This window comes from Hylobates moloch, unplaced genomic scaffold, assembly GCF_009828535.3.
Source record: "Hylobates moloch isolate HMO894 unplaced genomic scaffold, HMol_V3 SCAFFOLD_23, whole genome shotgun sequence".
NCBI lineage: Eukaryota > Metazoa > Chordata > Mammalia > Primates > Hylobatidae > Hylobates > Hylobates moloch.
The window spans coordinates 21,303,919-21,323,178 of NW_026652298.1; positions in this window are offsets into that span (position 1 = coordinate 21,303,919).

A 19,260-nucleotide genomic window follows, 5' to 3' on the forward strand; every position below is an offset into this window, starting at 1 on the left:
GCCCAGAAAGAACCAAAAAAAAGCAAAGGAAAGGTGGTTTCCTCTCTCTCTCTCCTGGAGCTGAGACATCCATCTTCTCATGCCCTTGGACATCAGAACTCCAGGTTCTCCAGCCTTTGGACTCTAATACTTAACCAGCAGCCCCCTAGGTTCTCAGGCCCTTGGTTTCAGACTGAGAATTAAACCATCAGCTCCCCTAGTTCTGAAGCTTTCAGATTTAGACTGAGCCATGGTACTGGCATCCAGGGTCTCCAGCTTTTGGACGGTTTGTCGTGGGATTTCTCAGCCTGCATAACCATGTGAGCCAATTTCCCTAATAAATTACCTCTCATCTACCTACCTTTCTATCTGCAGTCGTCCCTTGGTATCTGTGGGGGACTCAGGAACTTCTTAGAGCTGCAGATTTCCAGGCCTACTCCAGATCTACTGAGTCAGAAACTCTAGGATTGAGGCCCAATATGCTGTGTTCTAAGAAGCGCACCAGATTATTCTGAGCATCTTAAAAATTTGAGAAGTATTGCCCTAAAAACAAAGGGAGTAGAGCTGCTGGGCCTCCCAATTTCCCTCTTACAAGACCACGATCCCAGTCATGGGAATACTTGCTACTGCTCATGGTTTTAATGATGATGATTTGCAACGTAAACTAGGAGACAGCTTATAACGGTACATCATATGGCAAATCTAGAAGAGAATTTTAGTTTTTCTTCACCTGGGATTTCAGTTTTTCAACCTAGTGAACCTCATGCACCTAACCCCAAAGCCTAGTACTTTGCATGTTGTGAGGCCAAAAGGAACTAAACAAAGCTTCAGAAAAGCTAATCAGCAGTAGAAACTTCATTCAGTTGTACAAATGCCAGACTTATTAATATACCTTAATTCTCTTAAAGGGTTCTTCTTATACTCTTTACCACTTCCTGCCCCCCACCCAAAAAATATTGTAATGGCCACAACTGTACTCCTAAGGTATAAGGTGGCTAAGAATAGCTAATTATATGTACTAGGTCCTTCTAGTAGGAATGCAAACTGAAGTGAGTTAGCATCATAGCCATGAAACGCTATGCAATGTCCTCCCCATTTGTGTTCCTTCTGGTCTCTTTACCATCATTTCAAACTCTTCATCTTTGGGAGGCCTCCACAGTGTTGTAAGAAAGAATATAGGCTCTGGAGATGGAAGATCTGGGTTCACGTCTAAGCTCTGATACCTAGTACAGTCATGCATTGCATAACAATGTCTCAGTCAATGACAGACCACCACTAACAGATATTGATCCTATAAGATGATTAGGCTCTATTTTTATTGTGTCTTTTCTGTGTCTAGATATGTTTGGGTACACTTACCTTTGTGTTACAAGTGCCTACAGTGTTCAGTATAGCCATACTGAACAAGTTTGTAGCCTAAGTAGGCTGCACCATATAGTCTAGATGTGTGGTAGACTATACCATCTACATTTCTGTAAGTACACCCTATTATGTTCACATAACAACAAATTTCTCAAAACATAACCCCATTGTTAAGCAACCCATGACTGTACATCTATAATAGTCTACAACTTTTGGTCAGACCAATCAGCAGGCATCCAACATAGCAGTGCGAATGCCAGGTATCTGAAAGGGCAAATTACTACAACCCTACCAGTCTAGTTGGACAGTGTAGATCCATTAGGCCAACATTTATCGTTAGAGCAATTTCTTATCTTTACTGTTTTGCTTTTGGGTAAGTAGACAAAGCCAATGGACTCCAAATTATTTTATCCACATCATTCACCTGGTAAATCAGTCAATTTATTAATCAGTCAAAATATTTATTCAATGCTAATTATGTACATGGAATTATGGAAATGCAAAGAATTACAAGGCATGGCCTTACTTTTAAGTAGCTTGAAATATAGTGGAAACTTAATAGTGGACTGAGTAAAGATTGGCACTTCACAAACGCTCATATAGAATTAATACCAGGTAAGTAGTGGTCCACATAAAAAATTGCTAGGGATTGGGGAAATGAGTCCTTCACTGGGGGCAAATAAGAGTAACAGCACCCAGGCTCAAGAATCCAGCCACCTGGATTTGAATTCTAGCTCATCCACTTACAGATATATGACAATGGTAAGCTGCTTAACCTTCTCATGCTTCAGTGATTCCTTCTTTTCTGTTTTTTTTTTTGGGGGGGGGGGTTGTTTGTTTGTTTTTATTTTTTGGAGACAGGGTCTCACTCTGTCACCTATGCTGGAGTGCAATGGAGTGATCATAGCTCACTGCAGCCTCAATCTTCTCCTTAGCTCAAGCCATCCTTCTGCCTCAGCCTCCCAAGTAGCTGAGACTACAGGCTTGCACCTACACACCTAGCTAATTTTTTGTAGAGATGGGGTCTCACTGCATTGCCCAGGCTGGTCTTAAACTCCTGAGCCCATGGGATCTTCTCACTGTGGCCTCCCAAAGTGCTGGGATTACAGGTGTGCACCACCATGCCTGGCCCAGTGTTTCTCTCTTAAAAACCTTGTAGGATGGCTGTGAGAATTAAATGAACTAATTTATGTCACATACTTAACAAAGAACCTAGCCTAAAGTACTCCATACATGTTATCTATGTAGTGGTAGCTTTTATGGGGTAATAGTATTCATGAAGAAGAAAAAAGTCTTAGTAGGGTCTTATGAAGACTACGGAGTAAGAAGGAAAAGGTCTTACAGATATGGACTATAACATCAATAGTACAAATTGCAGGAAAATTGTGGTGTTGGCTGGGATAGTAAGTTTGGCCCAGTTGTAAAAGGTCTTGAACATAAGATGAACTTAAGACTTCATCATGTAATCAGTAGAGAATCACTTTCACTTCTTAAGCAGAAGTGTAGCACGATAAAGATGTTTTGGAAAGTTTTAGTCTGCTGCACATATTGGGCAATGGGAAGACTAGAGGCAAGGAGACCAGAGAGAAAAAGGTATTTCAATGGTACATGAATAGGGTAATAGGTGCCCAATCTTTGATGATAACAGTGGGAGTGCAGAAGGGAGAAAAGGTGAGTTTTTACAGAGGAAGAATTAACTATACTTGGTGAATGACTGGATGTGAGAATTATGCTGCTATTTTTTATACATTCTATTTACAAGTTTAATTTCTGTTCCTTCTTCAAAGGTCATCTAAAATATTACCTCCTCTGGGAAGCTTTCTCTATCCCTCCCAGATAGTTATTTTTCTCTGTCAATCCTGTCGATCAGTTCATATTTCTATGACAACACATCAAGAATTGTTTTATTTCAGTGAGTATACATATCTCACCACCTCCAACCAGATGTCTAATATTTTTGTATCCACATCACACTATGCCTGGCACACAGTAGGTGCTCACGATAAAAGAAGAATGAATAGATGATTAAATCTGGGTCTTTGGTTCCCCTTGATCATTTTTTTTTTTTAAGAGATGGAGGTCTTGCCCTGTTGCCCAGGGTGGTCTCAAACTCCTGACCTCAAGTGATCCTCCTGCCTCAGCCCCCCAAAGCACTGGGATCACAGGCATGAGCCAACATGCCCAGCCTACAATATAAGTATTTTAATGTGAAGTTTATTTGTATTTTTTTCACCCCTTATGCTACTTTATGGCTATAATGTTATACAGATCCAAGAATCTCAAAATAAATGCCCAAGTTTTGACACTTTTTATAGCATTTTATAAGAAGTGTTTTTTCTTTGTTATTAATTTTTCATATATTTTGTTGACTTCTTAAATGAAAATATTCACAATTTTTCTAAGAATTTATGTAAGGATATTATAGAGCAAAGTAATGTATCATAAGTTGCTTTGTTTTTAAAATAAACTGTTTTCAAGCAAAAGAAGAAATGAACAAAAATTTAATATCTTTACTAGAGATTTTTCTATAATAAAACCATTTTGTCAGCTACTCACAACGTAGTTCTTCTGCTCAAGTTTCTTAGAATCTGTGTGGTCTCTTCTGAATTCTTTAAATAGACAGGAGCCCATCTATGTGAGCAGGTAGATGAATGGGTGCAATGAAAGTAGCCAGTCTCTTTCTCCACATATAGATCTCCAAAAATAATAGGATACATGTGTGCAAAAGCGGTAAACCACTAATAATATTTATAACTCCACAATTCCTAGTGGAAATAAAATAATAAAGCAATAAAACATTCAAGGAAAGGAACAAGTACCATGGTTAAAACATTGGCATCAGGGCTTGAAACTTGTCTGAAACCCAGTCACTCATGATTTGGAATGCTTACAGTAGGAATTTAGATTGTTTTATGTCATGTTCCACTTACAGATCGGCAGGCCAGATCTCATGGGCGGGATATGTATTAAACCTGTGCCATATTCCTATTGAGCACAAAGATTGAACATGCTCTTCATCATTAGAGACTTTTTGCTACTTAATTAGTGGTAGTACTGGTTGAGTCACCCTTATGCTTTGGTAGAGGGTAAAGGGAGTTACAATTACGTGTAGAGTTTTTAAAAATTTCACTTGCATGGCCGGGCACAGTGGCTCACGCCTGTAATCCCAGCACTTTGGGAGGCTGAGGTGTGCAGATCACGAGGTCAGGAGTTCATTCGAGACCAGCCTGGCCAACATAGTGAAGCCCCATCTGTACTAAAAATACAAAAAATTAGCCAGGCGTGGTGGCAGGCGCCTGTAATTCCAGCTACTCGGGAGGCTGAGGCAGGACGGAGGCGGAGGTTGCAGTGAGCCGAGATCACGTCATTGCACTCCAGCCTGGGCAACAAGAGTGAAACTCTGTCTCAAAAATAAAAAATAAAAAAATTCACTTGCAGTAGTTCAAAATTATAAAACAGTTAAGATAATGTATATTGCTTTGTCTTAGAAAAAGATTAATAAATGCTATCTTTTAAAAATTTGATACCTTGTTTAATATATTACTTCTAAAATTAGCCATATATATATCCAAGAACCATCTTTAAAGCATGACTAAAAAGTGACGCAACTTTTTTTTACCCTTCATCAAACTTACAGGCATGTTCTCTTGTAAGCAATCACCCTGGGAGCACACCAATATCAATGGTACTGCCATTCCTGAGGACATCTTGAGAACTCTCCTTTTGTAACCAGTTTACAAGACACACAAGATGATAATTCTTCAAGGATATGTTAGTTTTTGTTTTTTGTTTTTTTTACTAAATTTGTTCATCCGCTTTATGCAACATATTTGACTCAGTGACATTTGACTATTTGCAAAATTAAATCTACCTTCAAAGAATGAAGTTTTTTAAAGTACCTGTTGCAAGGACAGAGCTAGATAATTACCCTTATTAATTATTGAAAAAGACAATGAAAGCACTTGTCATCAGTGGAGTTTTATTAATGACACAGAAACTGAAGGATCCTTTACTTTCTTTTAACTATTTTTTAAATAATTATAGACTCATAGGAAGTTGCAAAAATACAGTTCCATACACCCTTCACCCAGCTTTCTCTAGTGGTGACATGTAATTGCAATACAATATCAAAACTAGGAAACGGGTATTGTATAACACTGTTTTTTTGTGTGCGTGTGTGTGTATTTTTTGTTCTCTTTGTTTCTGTTTTTGTTTGAGACAGACTCTCCCTCTGTTGTTCAGGCTGGAGTGCACTGGCGCGATCTCAGCTCACTGCAACCTCCCCCTCCCAGGTTCAAGCGATTTTCCTGCCTCAGCCTCCTGAGTAGCTGGGATTACAGATGCCCATCACCATGCCCAGCTAATTTTTGTAATTTTAGTAGAGACAGGGGCTTCACCATGTTGACCAGGTTGGTCTTGAACTCCTGGCCTCAAGCGATCCACCAGCCTCAGCCTCCCAAAGTGTTGGAATTACAGGCATGAGCTACCATGTCTTACAGGCGTGAGCTACCATGTCCGGCTCAGAAATTGACATTGTATGTCACTGTTTTTTTTTCCCCCAAACCCCTGCCCCCGAGACGGAGTCTTGCCCTGTTGCCCAGGCCGGAGTGCAGTGGTGCGATCCCTGCTCACTGCAAGCTCCGCCTCCCGGGTTCACGCCATTCTCCTGCCTCAGCCTCCTGAGTAGCTGGGACTACAAGCGCCCGCCACCACGCCCGGCTAATTTTTGTATTTTTATTTTTAGTACAGACGGGTTTTCACCGTGTTAGCCAGGATGGTCTCAATCTCTTGACCTTGCGATCCGCCCACCTCGGCCTCCCAAAGTGCTGGGATTACAGGCGTGAGCCACCGCGCCCAGCCGTATTTTCACTGTTAAGTACACTACAGGCCTTACTCAGTTTTTGCGAAGTTTTACATGCATTCACGTGTGTACTGTTCTATGTAGTTTTATCCCATGTGTAATTCAAGCACCATAACAAGGTACAGAACTCTTTCATCAATACAAAGGAACTCATTCCTGGTCCCCTCTTACATTCCGACCCCCACCCTTTCCCTTTCCTGTGTAGGCCACCAATCTGTTCTCATATGTACAGTTTTGTCATTTTGAGAATGTCACATAAATGGAAATATGCAGTATGTAACAATTTGAGGTGGACTGTTTTCCCTATATTGCCATTGAGATTCTATTTGCTGTGCACATCAGTAGTTTATTTCTTTTTATTCCTAAGTAGTATTCCTTTGTATGCATATCCCAGAGTTTCACCACTGAAGGACATATGGGTTGTCTTTTTTCTTTCCTTCTTCTTCTTGTTACAAATAAAGCTACTATGAACATTCATGTGCAGGTTTTTCTGCAAACATAAATTTTCATTTCTCTGAGATTAATGCCCTAGGACATAGTGGCTGGGCTGAATGGTTAAGTGCATATTTAATTTTGTAAGTAACTGACAAACTATTTTCCAGAGTGACTGTGCCACTTTACATTCACATCAGTAATGTAGGAGAGATCCAGGTTTTTTGCATCCTTGCTAGCATTTTGTATTATTGCTATTTTAGCTATTCTAATAGGTCGGTAGTTCTAATTATTTTTGGAAATTGCTGATTCAATGTATTTGGTCTTATGATAATTCAATAGAGATGGCTTTTTGCCTTCACATTGTCTTCCTGGGTATGAACTTCAAGCCTTATTTTATATTTATTTTTAGCTTTAAAATTATAAAAAGATGTGTTCATCACTTCGTTTACCAATGTCCAGCATAAGTGACGAAAAATTCACTTCAGGCTCTTCTGCCTGCCCTTATAATTTCTCCCATGTCATAAACATGCCTTTGTCTAAAAATATTGTCCTTCCTGGAAAAAAAAAAGTCCTATTGGCTGCCTTCTGTTTCTGTTGAGGGAAGGAGGACTAATGTTGGGCTGCACTGGTTGCCTCTGGTTAGTCACTCGCAGCATGAATTCTACTGTGAATTCTGGCTTTGTGGCTGGCTTTTGTGGGTGAATTTCTGGGGATGCTAGGAGTGAACAGGACAATCATAATTCTGCAGGTTTGCTCTGTTCAAAGTTAACAGGTCTGTATGGTGACCCATAGATGAGACAAAGTAGAGACTGCTATGTTAGTTGCAAAATGATCACTTTACTTCAAACAGAATTCAAAGTGCTCTTGAGAGGCTGTTGCATTAAGTACTTGCACGGCTGAGGTGGAACACACAGGATACAATTTACTTTCCCCCTCAAGTTCACGCCATTCTTTGTGAAGAGGCCCAAAGTGCTTACTACTAGTCTTAGGGAACGAAATGGCAAGGAGGAAAAGAATCCAATTACAAAACAGCTTGTGGCTTCTGCTCCACTTACACTTACCCACAACTGCATCTTGAAAATGATGTAACTAGCAGTTACTATGTGTAAATCATTTAATTTTATTTACTTGTAGTCATAAAATTACCTCTGTTAGTTGATAATGAAATGTTGGGGTTTGGGGAGGGGCATATGTTTTAATTTCAGGTTAAGATAAAGCTTTCCAGCATTTGCTTCCCATTCTTTATCTATCTAAATTGACATCATTTATATTATTCTATAAATAGGAGTTTGAACAGATGAATATCACAAACATACTGATGAGTAAAAGAAAAGTCAATCAAGAGACTCCATACATATTGTATAATTTCATTTATATGAAGTTCAAAAACATGTAAAACTAATCTGTGGTGAGAGAAATGAGAACAGTGGCTGGAAGTGGAATGACATTTATTGGATACAGGCACAGAGGAGTTTTCTGGGGTGTTTAAAATACTCTGTAACTCCGGTAGCTACACAGGTGCATATATATGGACAATTCACCAAGATGTACACTAGGAGTTGGATACTTTATTGTATCTATGTTATTCTTTAATTAAAAGTTAAGCTAACAACTGAAATGAAAAAATAAGAGGTTTGGTGATAACATCACAGGCAGAATCGATTTTGGTTTTTCCTCTCAAAGTTTCCAGGAATTTTTACATCTTACAAATTGTCATTTTCTCCAATGCAAACGAATGGCTTTTCTCACCTCTTTCCTCTTCTCTGCCCCTCCCAGTTTCTAAACTAGTTAGATTTATGGTGCAATGTCATGCATACTGTAACTGTGAAATTAAAATATTGTGAAGCAGAGTGTGGAAGCAATAAAACCCTATTAAGATCAGTTTAGGCCTTTAAAAATTCCATGATTCCTTTCACTCACATGACATCTTTCATTCCTTTTTTTGAAGTTTGGATCCAAGGAATTTTGCATGCTGTGGGTTGACATTTAGTTAATAGCATCTTTTGCTGAGGTTCTATTTTCTAAATTAACAAGATCAAGAACAGTGACCTGATGATATTTCTTTGTACATCTGGCTCTTTTCCAAAAAGAAGGATTAAGGGGGTGGGGTGGGGGAGAGAGAGACAGAGAGAGAGAGAGGAAATCAAACCCCTTTTGGTCACCTTTATTTTAGGGCAAAGTTTGTTTCAAATTTTTGTAAAAATATTAGATAACAACTTCTCATCAACAAAATGAACAAACAACGCCCTCCCCACACAAAATCCGTAGTTGCAATATGTCTACTATTTCTCATTTCTCTTTTGCTTCCCTGTTATCTTGTGTCTGCAGTTCTTTCTAATGAGCCATGAAAAAGACAAAGAAAAAATACATCTACATATAAACTATGGGGACAGAATCAACAGCTTGCCTAAGGAATTGAACCAAGTCAGGTTTAACTTCTTAAGACAGATTTGGAGATAGACTTAAGAGGGAAGGAAGACGACTGAGGAGTATAGTAAGAATCTGTCTGTCTAGTCACACAGTAGGTGCTCCACACACATTTCTTTAAAAAAAAAAAAAAACTGGTAACAAAAAATACACATTATTTATGCAAGCGAGGAACTCCTACAGCATAATGTTTGGCCAAGATAGTGACTTCAGGATGGCATCCGAGCCACTTTCCTCTCATTCCCAAATGCTTACTTGGAAATTCCATGTTGCTGAAAGTGAGGACGGGGAGAGGGAGGAGCTGGTAAGTATGTGAGAAATACGGAAGACAGATGGAGAGGAAAATATGTAGCCTACCGAATGCAAAAGGATGCTTTCCAAGACAGAAGGAGGGAACTAGGCGCCTTTTTTCCACTCCGCTGCCCCCAACGTCTGGGCTGTGCGTTGTAACGCAGTTGGCGGGGACTTCAGCCTGGGATGAGGGCGAAGGGGCTCGGGATGGGTGGGAAAGCAAGGACCCGGCAACAGGTGGGGAGGTGGTGGACTTTTGTCTCGGGGAAGGAAATCGCCTGTGCTGAAAGGGCGGAAAGCAGTAGTGCACAGAACTAGTGTCTGCGGGGTCTCGGGCGCTCTCGCCTTCGCCCTGGGCTCCTCTAATTAGAGAGGGGATGCAGGGTGGCATTAGTTCCCAAACGTTTTAATCGAGCCTCTTTTCAATGGCCAGGGATAAATGTAGCCACTGTTACTCTGTGCTGAATGGGTCGCAAAGGCCCCCGCCCGGCCCCCAGCGAGGCCATTCAGGCGTCTTTTCACAACCCCTAAGCGGTTCAGTCCCTGGGCCTAGCGACACTGCAGAGCGCTCCTAATTAGTCTAATTAGAAAGGTGGATTGATAGATGGAAAGAAGACAGAGTTGGGTTAGGAAGATGCTCAATGCTGCCAATCTCGGCTGGGTTGCCGCTTATTCTCTGCGTAAAGAAAAGGCCGCAAAGAAGGAAGTTAGAGCCGAAGCCCGCGCTGGGGCTGGGCTCTGGCCGGATCGCAGGCTGGGCGGTCTTTGACCCCCCGCGCCTCCCGCCCACAGCCGGAGCCCGGCAGCTGGAAGCACCCGCTACCCCGGGGAGCGTCTCCAGGCCGCGGTCTCCGGCCTTCGCCGAGCGAGGCGGGCGGGAAGGTAGGGCCGCGGTCGAGCGGGCACGGCCTCCCGCCCCAGCCCGGAGCCTCTCCGCCCCGCCGGGCACCGCGGCCGCCCCTTCCTCACCCGGAAAATCGTTCGGAGACGCGGCGTAGCGGCCCGACCCCTGGCCTCCGCGTCGGGCCGCGCCACGTGGCAGCTCCCAGCGCCCTGCCGTCCTGGCCTCGCGTGCTGTCGGGGGAGCGCCTCGTCCCACTCAGGCCGAAACCCCAGGAAGGAAATCACTCTGGGCTGGGGACAAGGCCTTTCTGCGCGCGGCTGTTGGGTGCTGTGCCCGAGGTTTCTCTGCCCTTCTCCGGGCGCAGGCCGGTCACTCGCGCCGCCGCTCCTGCGGGTGGCTGGGCGCGGAACCGCCTCGGCCGCGGCCCGGCCTCAGGCCCCGGCCCCGCGCATTCCTGCGCTCGCCGCAGCCGGCGGGAGGCGGGGAAGGGAGCAGCCCGGGTGGCTTGGAGAACACTGAACCTTTAATTGGGCTATAAATCAGACAGGGGAGTGCGGTGGAGTTTATGCAGGTGTAAAAACAGAGGGGAAAGCCCGGGCCGAGCAGCCAAAGCGCCCGGGCAGGTCAGAACCTCCTGCAAACTAACATCTTGATAAGTCCGCTGACAACAAAATAAACAGTGGAGAGGGCTGGGGGGCGGGGGGCGCCGTGGCCCGCGGCTGGCTCGCAGCAGCTCGGCGGTCTTCTGCGAGGGGAAGGCGGGCCGCTCTCGGCTTTGTGCTTGGGGCTTTAGGAGGGGGGCAGTTGGAGGAGAGAGAGAAGCCGAATTATCTCCCTTTCCGCGTCTCATTCCCGTGGATGGAGGGCCCCGGGAGCGTTTGACGATGGCAGTTTGGGGAGTGCGCGCTGCCTCGTCTGCCCCTACGACGTCGGGGGCCGGAGCTGCAGGGGCCCCGGGCGAGCGCGCAGCGGCCCCCGCGTCCCTCCCGGACACAGCGCCACCGAGAGGCCGAGCCTCCCGCTCCCGTTGCCATTTCAAGGGCTGACGCCGGGAAAACACCGCCAGGACCCTGGCCGAAGGAGGTAACTAACCGAGTCGAAACGGCGATCAGAAATTAATTCAGTGCCATGCTCAGGAGCAAAACCCTGTCAAAACCCCATCGAGATGTTGGCGCAAGCGGATTCACACACAAAGGAAAACAATAAAAGTCTCGTTAGATCATTTTTCTGGACATTGTTTAAGGTCTGAAAGGGACCAAATCGTTTCAAAATGTTGCCAGTAAAAATTATCCTATGTGGAATGCAACTAATCCTTTTAGGTTCCTGTCAACTGTTTCCACAAAAGGAATCCGATTTTTCAAATCAAAGATCCAAAAGTCTTTGGGGAGAGATTTATTACATGCCAGAGCTTTAGTTACAGAATAGAGTTACAGTAACAACCCGCACCCACCAACTCCCTAAAATAAGGGATCCTATCCTACATAACTCTAAAGACCTGTGGGATATAGTTTGCTGGAGTCCTGCTATCTGTGCAGATAGGGAGGGAGGCCAGGAAGCGGGGAGGAAGGCAAAGAAATAGTAAATTCCTTAAATAGAAAAACAGAGCACAGAATGCCTCAACATTTTATTTTTCTGCTCTGTACCCCCAGTTACCTTTGGAGACCAAAAAAAAAAAAAAAACCAAGACCCAAACTTGGTGATTTGGAAGCAGTTCCTTAGCAATGACAAAGGTGAAATAAATGCTTGAATTAAATGCAGAAAAACTCTTGGGTGCTTAATGCACCACCCCCAGTGGTCCAAAACCTGGATTTGCTGTCTGCATTTTGAAGATGCGACTACAACTTCAGCAAGTGGGCAAGTATTTATTTAAAAGTTTAACAAGGAAAATATACCTGGTTTAATTTTAATTTTTTTATTTGTAATAAAATGTTTAAGCCTGCAAAAAAAAAAAAAAGTGCCCTAGGGTTTTTGTTGTTTTTGTTTTACTGGGTCTCTGTATTTAACTCTTCACAAACCCATGTGAGCCTAAACTCATTCGGAATAGGTGACAGTCTCCGTTCACAATGATATCTGAGGGCCTGATCACAAACCATCACCCTCCTCCTTTTCAGCTCTTCACAGAAAACTGGCAGCTAGGGATAGGATTCAATCTATTAGTAAAAAGCTGTAAACACTTGGGAAGAAATTCAAATTCACAGTGCCTGGAAACTTCTGGCACTGAGTTGCCTCCATACCACATAGGCAAAGGTGCTCACGCGTTTTAGTCATTTTGTGAGTAAACTGGCCACACGAGAAAGATATTGTCAAGAAGCTATTATTAGTTTCATTTAGACACTAGGGAGATTTTTGGTAATGAAAATAAATCGTTTTAATGGAGAGATTTAAAAAATATATCTTGCTAACCTTCCCTCCACCCCATTGTTTCCTGCTAAAATGGCTTGCTCTTGTTGTTCCATGGTGAGTGCTTACTGGTGGCAGGAATTCTTTAATTTGTTTCTTATATTTAAAGCAGGAGTAAAGGGATTTGCAATATAGCAGGTGCTCAATAAATAATGCAGACTAATCCCACTTTTCAAAGCTTAGAGGTTAAAGAGATGATCAGTAGATAAGTAGAGGAAAGAAATAGAGCAAGAGACTAGAAGAGCGGATTTAAAACACCAGTGGTTTGTTTATTTTAGAAAGGGAAAGTTATCTGTCCAAATACACATCTGGCTGAAGTAAGAGAAAACACATGCCATCTCTTTTATCCTCATTATATCTAGAAGAACTAATTTATTTCATAGATAGGAATGGAAATTTTGAAGATAAATTTTTATATATGGCCAAAAATTTCTCTTAACTAATTTAGGGATTTAAGTATATGCCAAAATTTAGAAGTTTTTCCTTTTCTTTTTTCCTTGAAAAATAAGAATGTGGAAAGAAGCCACAAAGGGATCATAATTCTTATACATTATACAGGTTTTAAGTTTTCCAAAGCATTTTCACACAAATTGTATTATTTGATTCTCACAACCTCGCCTACCCCACAAGAAAAATGCAAATAATTATGAAAACTGATCTAATGTTTAATTTCAAACTATTCTTTCTCCTCTTGCAGGCTTTGGAGATTTTTTTTCTTTTGGCTTGTGATTTTTTTTCTCCATAGTCAATCATCTAACAGAACAAAATTTTGCACAGTTTCATACATATATGAAACTCTGCATAAGAATAAGCAAAAATAGAGAACCAGTTATTTTTCCTTCATAATAACCCTTTCTTGTAGACCTTTCCAAAAATGTGTTGCTTCCTTTTGCTGCTGAAAAGATCTGTCTTCTAGCTATTTTAACAGGAATTCCTAGACAAGTAAGCAAAGACACTTCTGCCTTCTGCCATAATTAATCTCTGCCCTCCCCTCTTTGCCAGTCTATTATTATTGATCAGTAATTGCAATAAGAATCCTTGGTCTGTGCCTGGCTCCCTCTGGGACAGGGAGATCCAGGCAAGGCCGCAGGGCCTCAGATTCAGCCTGTACCCACCCACCTCCACCCCACACCTGTTCCTCTCCTGGTGCTCAGTGGACTGGTGGGGCCTAGGTTTTTGTTGTATTTTTTAAACTCTAGAATTAAAAAGAAAAAAGTTTCTGGTTTTTAAAACAACAAATTTTCTCCAGGAAATCAACGTTCTCTTGCATTAAGCACTGTCCCTTGGAAAGATTGCCATACACACTCTCCTTTGCTCTCTGCAGCTTACACGCACAATCCCTGCACTGACTCTGGTATGGATGTCTTCAAACTGAACAAAGCAGTGGCCCCAGCCCATGCTTGAGGAGGCTAGGCTGCAACAAGGCTTCTGGGTGGCAATGGGCAGTGGTAAGCTTGCAGGTAGTCTAGAATTCCCCCACAAGCATTTTAGGAGACCTCTGGCAAGGCAGGTGGATTAATTGTATAGGGGCGAAGATGACTGGCCCAAGCCACATCATATGCAGCTGTTCAAAGACAACAAAATATCTTCAAGAGTATGCTGGGAGAAGGGGCATATCCTCAGAAAAATTTTTTATTTTCTCATTAAGTGTTAAACCAGTTGATCTGACTCCTTATGTATTCTTACCTTTTCCACACAGGGAGGATGTGTCCCTAAGGCTGGTTGTAAGACCCGCTTAGCAGTTTAGCAAAAGTTCTAAACTAGAGGATCTTGACCATTAAAAACCAGCAAAAGAAGCTGAGGAAATGGGTAAATGGTACAAAATAAGCTGCGTGTGTGTGTATGTGTGTATGTATGTGAGTGTGTGTGTGTGTGATGTTTTAAAGAATACTGTTGATGCCAAAAAATGGGGGGGCGGGAGGGATGCCAGGAAAGTATCATGTGTATCATGTAGAGCTACGTGGAGGAAGCTGATGCCTCTAAAATAATTAGCTATTAATTCCAAATGAATCTAAAATGAGTTGCTAGAGTATCTCTCAGAAGACATGGGTGGAAGTGGTAGGGAGGAGGGTGTGGCAACAATGCCAAAAAAAAAAAAAAAAAAATGTGTTAAGAAATAAATGACTCTTCTACACAGTGACCTCTAAGGAAACTTCCCTACCACAGCTGTCATTTAATAAATCACAATGATGGCAACAAAGTGGCAGTGCGATGTAACAAAAATAAGATGGGTTTTAAATGCTGAAGTCCCAGTAGCTGTGACCTTGGGCAAGTCATTTAATCTCTTTTGAGCCTTGATATCTCTATTTGTAAAATGATGTCAATAATAATTCTTGTCCTCACTATTTCACAGTGCAGCTGAGAGAATTATTAGTGAGAGTCCTTTTACAAAGTCAATGTGTGGTGATGATAGTGACTGAATAGACAGGAAAGGGGTTCTGGGACACTGATAACATCTGCTTCTTGCTCTGATGCTAGTTATGTAATACATATGTGGCCACTGCGAAAAGTTGTTAGGACTTGTGCACTTTTCCAAACATACACTTCCCTAAAACTTTTACTTTTAAAAGTCAGAGTAGCACAAAATAGTTGTTTCAAGGTGGTATGCTCATGATAATAACGACAAGAAAAACTCTAAATGTAAGTCATCAGAAGCTCATCACTGTTATCTTCGTTTCTCCTCCCAGCCACCCTGTATGGAGGCTTGGGAATCAAAGGAGATCTACGAGAATCATCAGTTGTTTTCTCTGTGTGTGCTTTGCATCTTACTGACTAGTATTTTCCTAGAGGAAAGAAGCTGGAGGAATGAACCAGGAAGTTTCCTACATGCCAGAGGGGTCAACACTAACAAGAAGCCCAAGCTGTTCACATCAAGGGAAAGATGTGATTAGAGAGATGCGACATGCAAAGAAATTATCTGAAAAGTGAATTCAGTTGGGAAAGTATAAGCCCCAAAGAGCCCTGAGCAGCTGGTCATGATCAGATTCTCCATCTTTCTGTCAAATGTAATTGGATCCAAGTTGGCAGGGTATTTATTGCTAAAGTCGAAGGGCCAGATTTTACACTAAACATATTTACACATTTACATTCGTTGCCCTATAAACACACCACGTTTCACTGGCCATGACATCAAACACATTTACCAACAAAAAGCATATGTCTAATTACAAAATCATAGAGGAGGCAAGTGGCAGCTGATGGGCAATGAGCTTGCATGCCTGTGTATGTATATGTGTGACCCAGCTGCACCACCAGGAAACCGGCAGAGACAAGAATGAATGCAAACAATGCTAGGCCCACTTCACTTGTCCTCTGCTCCCCAGGCCTGTCCTCGTCTGGTTTAGTTCTAAAGGGGGTGATGGACCCCTGGCATTCCAATTAGATGCATGGTTTCCCCCCTGGAAGAGCCCTGAGAGACTAGGGCAGTTCCTGGGCAGATTTCTGATTTGGACTGGGTTTGATGCTGATATGACCTCTAAATTGCCCCAAAAATGTCTTTTCTCAGTCAGTAATAAAAATAGGTGTGAGCAGAATGTGTAGCCAGCAGAGAATTTTAAAATTATAACTAGAGTCCTTGATTCCTGGCTTTGGGTAGTAAGATCAGATCCCTACCCATCAATAGCAGTTGTAATAACACCGTTAGCCGCTCCAAGCTTGGTCCTCAATCAAACAAGGAAATCAGAGCCACTGGGGCTAGAGAGAGAAAAACACAACAGGCACAGCCTCAACCACTGGCCTCAGACAGCCTTTAATAAATGACACAGGCTGGTATTCCATCAAAATAATCACCTTCCATCAGAATAACCACCTCCCCCAACTCTCTCAGTGGACAGGCTACAGGAAGAAATGGTAGGTTTATAAAAAAGAAAAAAAACTGTGAAGGGCAGAAAAGCCTTGTCCTGAGATGAATGCTTACTACATTCACTGCAAGAATTTTGATAATAAATATATCCAGAATTCCAGATCCATCAACAGAAAGTTTGGCCAAGAAAGAGCTGCCAAGTAGGGGCCAGACAAGTTGAGATGTGTAAACATACAGATGCTTCAGGGAGTGAAAAATAAGAAGCGTCTTCACAATTTTTTTTCCTTCATCTCCCCAGTTTCTTTTTTTCCTTTTTTAAGGGGAAGGGAAGTGGCCCTTAAATAAATGCATGGAATAGGATGGACAGGAAACACGTTGTTGAGAAGATGCACTAGCTTCTTATTTTAAAGAAATAAAATAATTACCCAATAGAGAAAAGAGAAATCAACCAAGGAACGATCTAAGGTCATGACACCATGTGTGGTACAAGGAGCAATTCAACCCATAAGGGCTTCATTACCCCCGCAATAGATAACATTTGGCTAAATCTAGCTGCAGATTAAATCTCCGCGCACAACAGAGCCCTGAATGGAGAGGCACCTTTTTGTGTGGTCCTTCTCCGGGAGCTGCCTGAACCATTAGCCCCAATATATCCCTCTCCCTATTAACTGCAATTCCCTCCCGACTGAGCTTCGGTCATTTGTCTCGAGGCTCTACGGGGGCGTTTGATGAGCAGAGAAACAAGGAGAAGGGGAGAAAAGCGTCGGGTTAATGAGTTGTAGCAAATCCACACTTTGTAGTTGGGAGGAGGAGAGCTGGTGGCCAATGTTTGTCCAACTGGTTTATTTTTCGAGACCCAGCCTATTGAGGAAGGCTTGTTCAAGCAGGCTTCGTTCCTACAAACACACAAACATCCTTCTGTTTGCCTACAAAGAAAAGGGGACCAGCGCTGGATTTGCATGCGAATGAGGAGCCCCAGGAGGAGACGTCCTTGCCCATCAAAGGCCCCGGTAGCCTGGCGGCCCCGCGGCCTTTGTTCCAGCACCTGCTCGCCTGCACTGCCTGACGGGACGCGCCCCGCGCTCCTGGCTCGCCCGTCCAGGGTCCACGGCCTGCCCGTCCCTCGCCTGCCCCGCGGCCCACACCTCTCGCAGCCCATAGGTCACCTGCCCCGCGGCCCTGCTTCCCCCAGTCTCATCCTCCCGGGAGCAGGCCCGCAGGGTCTGCAAGGCCAAGAACGGAACCCCAAACGCAGAGGGTGGGGAGCTGAGCGGCAGAACGCAAAACTCGGAATCGAGGCGGCTTGGGTTTACACGTTCCTTTAGCTCTGGGCTCAGGCTGCTCTCCACCTGTTTAAAAACAGGCTTGCTTAAAAACAGGTCTCCAGTGGGGGCGCGTGAAGCGGGATCCCAACCCCGGGACCCGGAGCGAGGCCTGGATAGCCCTATGCCTTCTTGCCATTCTCTTAAATGCACTGACACCCCTGGAGGTGGGACCGGTCCTGGCACTTTTGAAGACGTGGGAATAAGAACGAGAGACAAGATTAACCAGAATTCTCCGATTTCAGGACATCCACGCATCGCGCAACAATTAAAAATACACACGGTTTTGTTCTTGGCTGTCTCTCTTCGTAATTATTTTCAGATCTAAATTTCAGATGCGTGCGTTACAGAAGGCTACCAGGCGTGCCAGCAGTGTCTGTGCCGTTTGGATTCCGCCTGCCAACCCCTCTCCACCCGGGGCGGCGCGTGGAGTCCGGACGTTTTCGGGTTCAATGACTCCTCTCTCTTAGCGGGGCTAGAGTAAAAGTAACTTTTGCATATAAGACTTTGGTCTAACAGTATTTCAATTTGTATCTATAGATTTAGTGGTAAGTTTCAGAGTGAGAGGGTTTAACCTCCTTCAAACATTTAACAAGGGTTGGGGGGACGGGGAAGAACTTCATTTGAGCCCGTGAGAGTCCGTTTTCTCCCTAAAAAGAGGCAGGGCGTCATGAATGAGTATCATTGCAACATATTGACCCTATAATGCAGATTTCATTAACTTGGTGAGTTAAATCTGCGAATCTTCAGATATATACCTGTCCAGACATTTTAAAGAAATTGAATACACAGATTTAATCTGCTGCAAACACTAATGTTAGACATTTAAATTATGTGTTACATATGCCTAGGTTTTATTTGGAGCGCACAACATTGTAGTAATCAAAACTAGTGTCTCACTTTTTTTCAAAGAACTAGAAATTTCATGTAATAATTAAAAGACATTAAAAATTGAAAAAGATAAACCTAAATCACCTAAATTCAATAAATTAGTTCAACGAACACCTGATACATTTTCATTTTTTATTATTTAAAGCATCCCAAAGTTGAAGGTTTATCTTAAATACCCTAAATTATTCACTTAAGCCAGAATTTCAATAAATTGGCCTTTTAAGAGAAAAACCTCTTTATACAATTACTCGCATTCCTTCCAGCTGCAACATAGTAGCTGTAAATACTGGTACTTTTAAATATGATTTATTTCATATATGCAAATATGTCCTTATTCAGGGCTTTAAAGCTCCTTAACTGATTATGATATCTACTAATTTTTCCTATTAGAATTTTAAAACTAGACTGCCTCTTTGTTTCACTTCCATTACAACATATTATGTTGAGAGTTTCTGCAGATATAATATTGCCGTGAACTGAGTGGAAATTAAATGAGGAAGGAAGCTCAAAAATGAAATGCAAAGTTCCTATAAAATTACCTTTGGGTACCTGTGGCTTTAATTTTAACATACTTCAATGCGTTTTAAAATGGCATAGAGTCAGATCTGAAAATGTATACCAAAGTAACTTATTTGTAGTCGTTTAA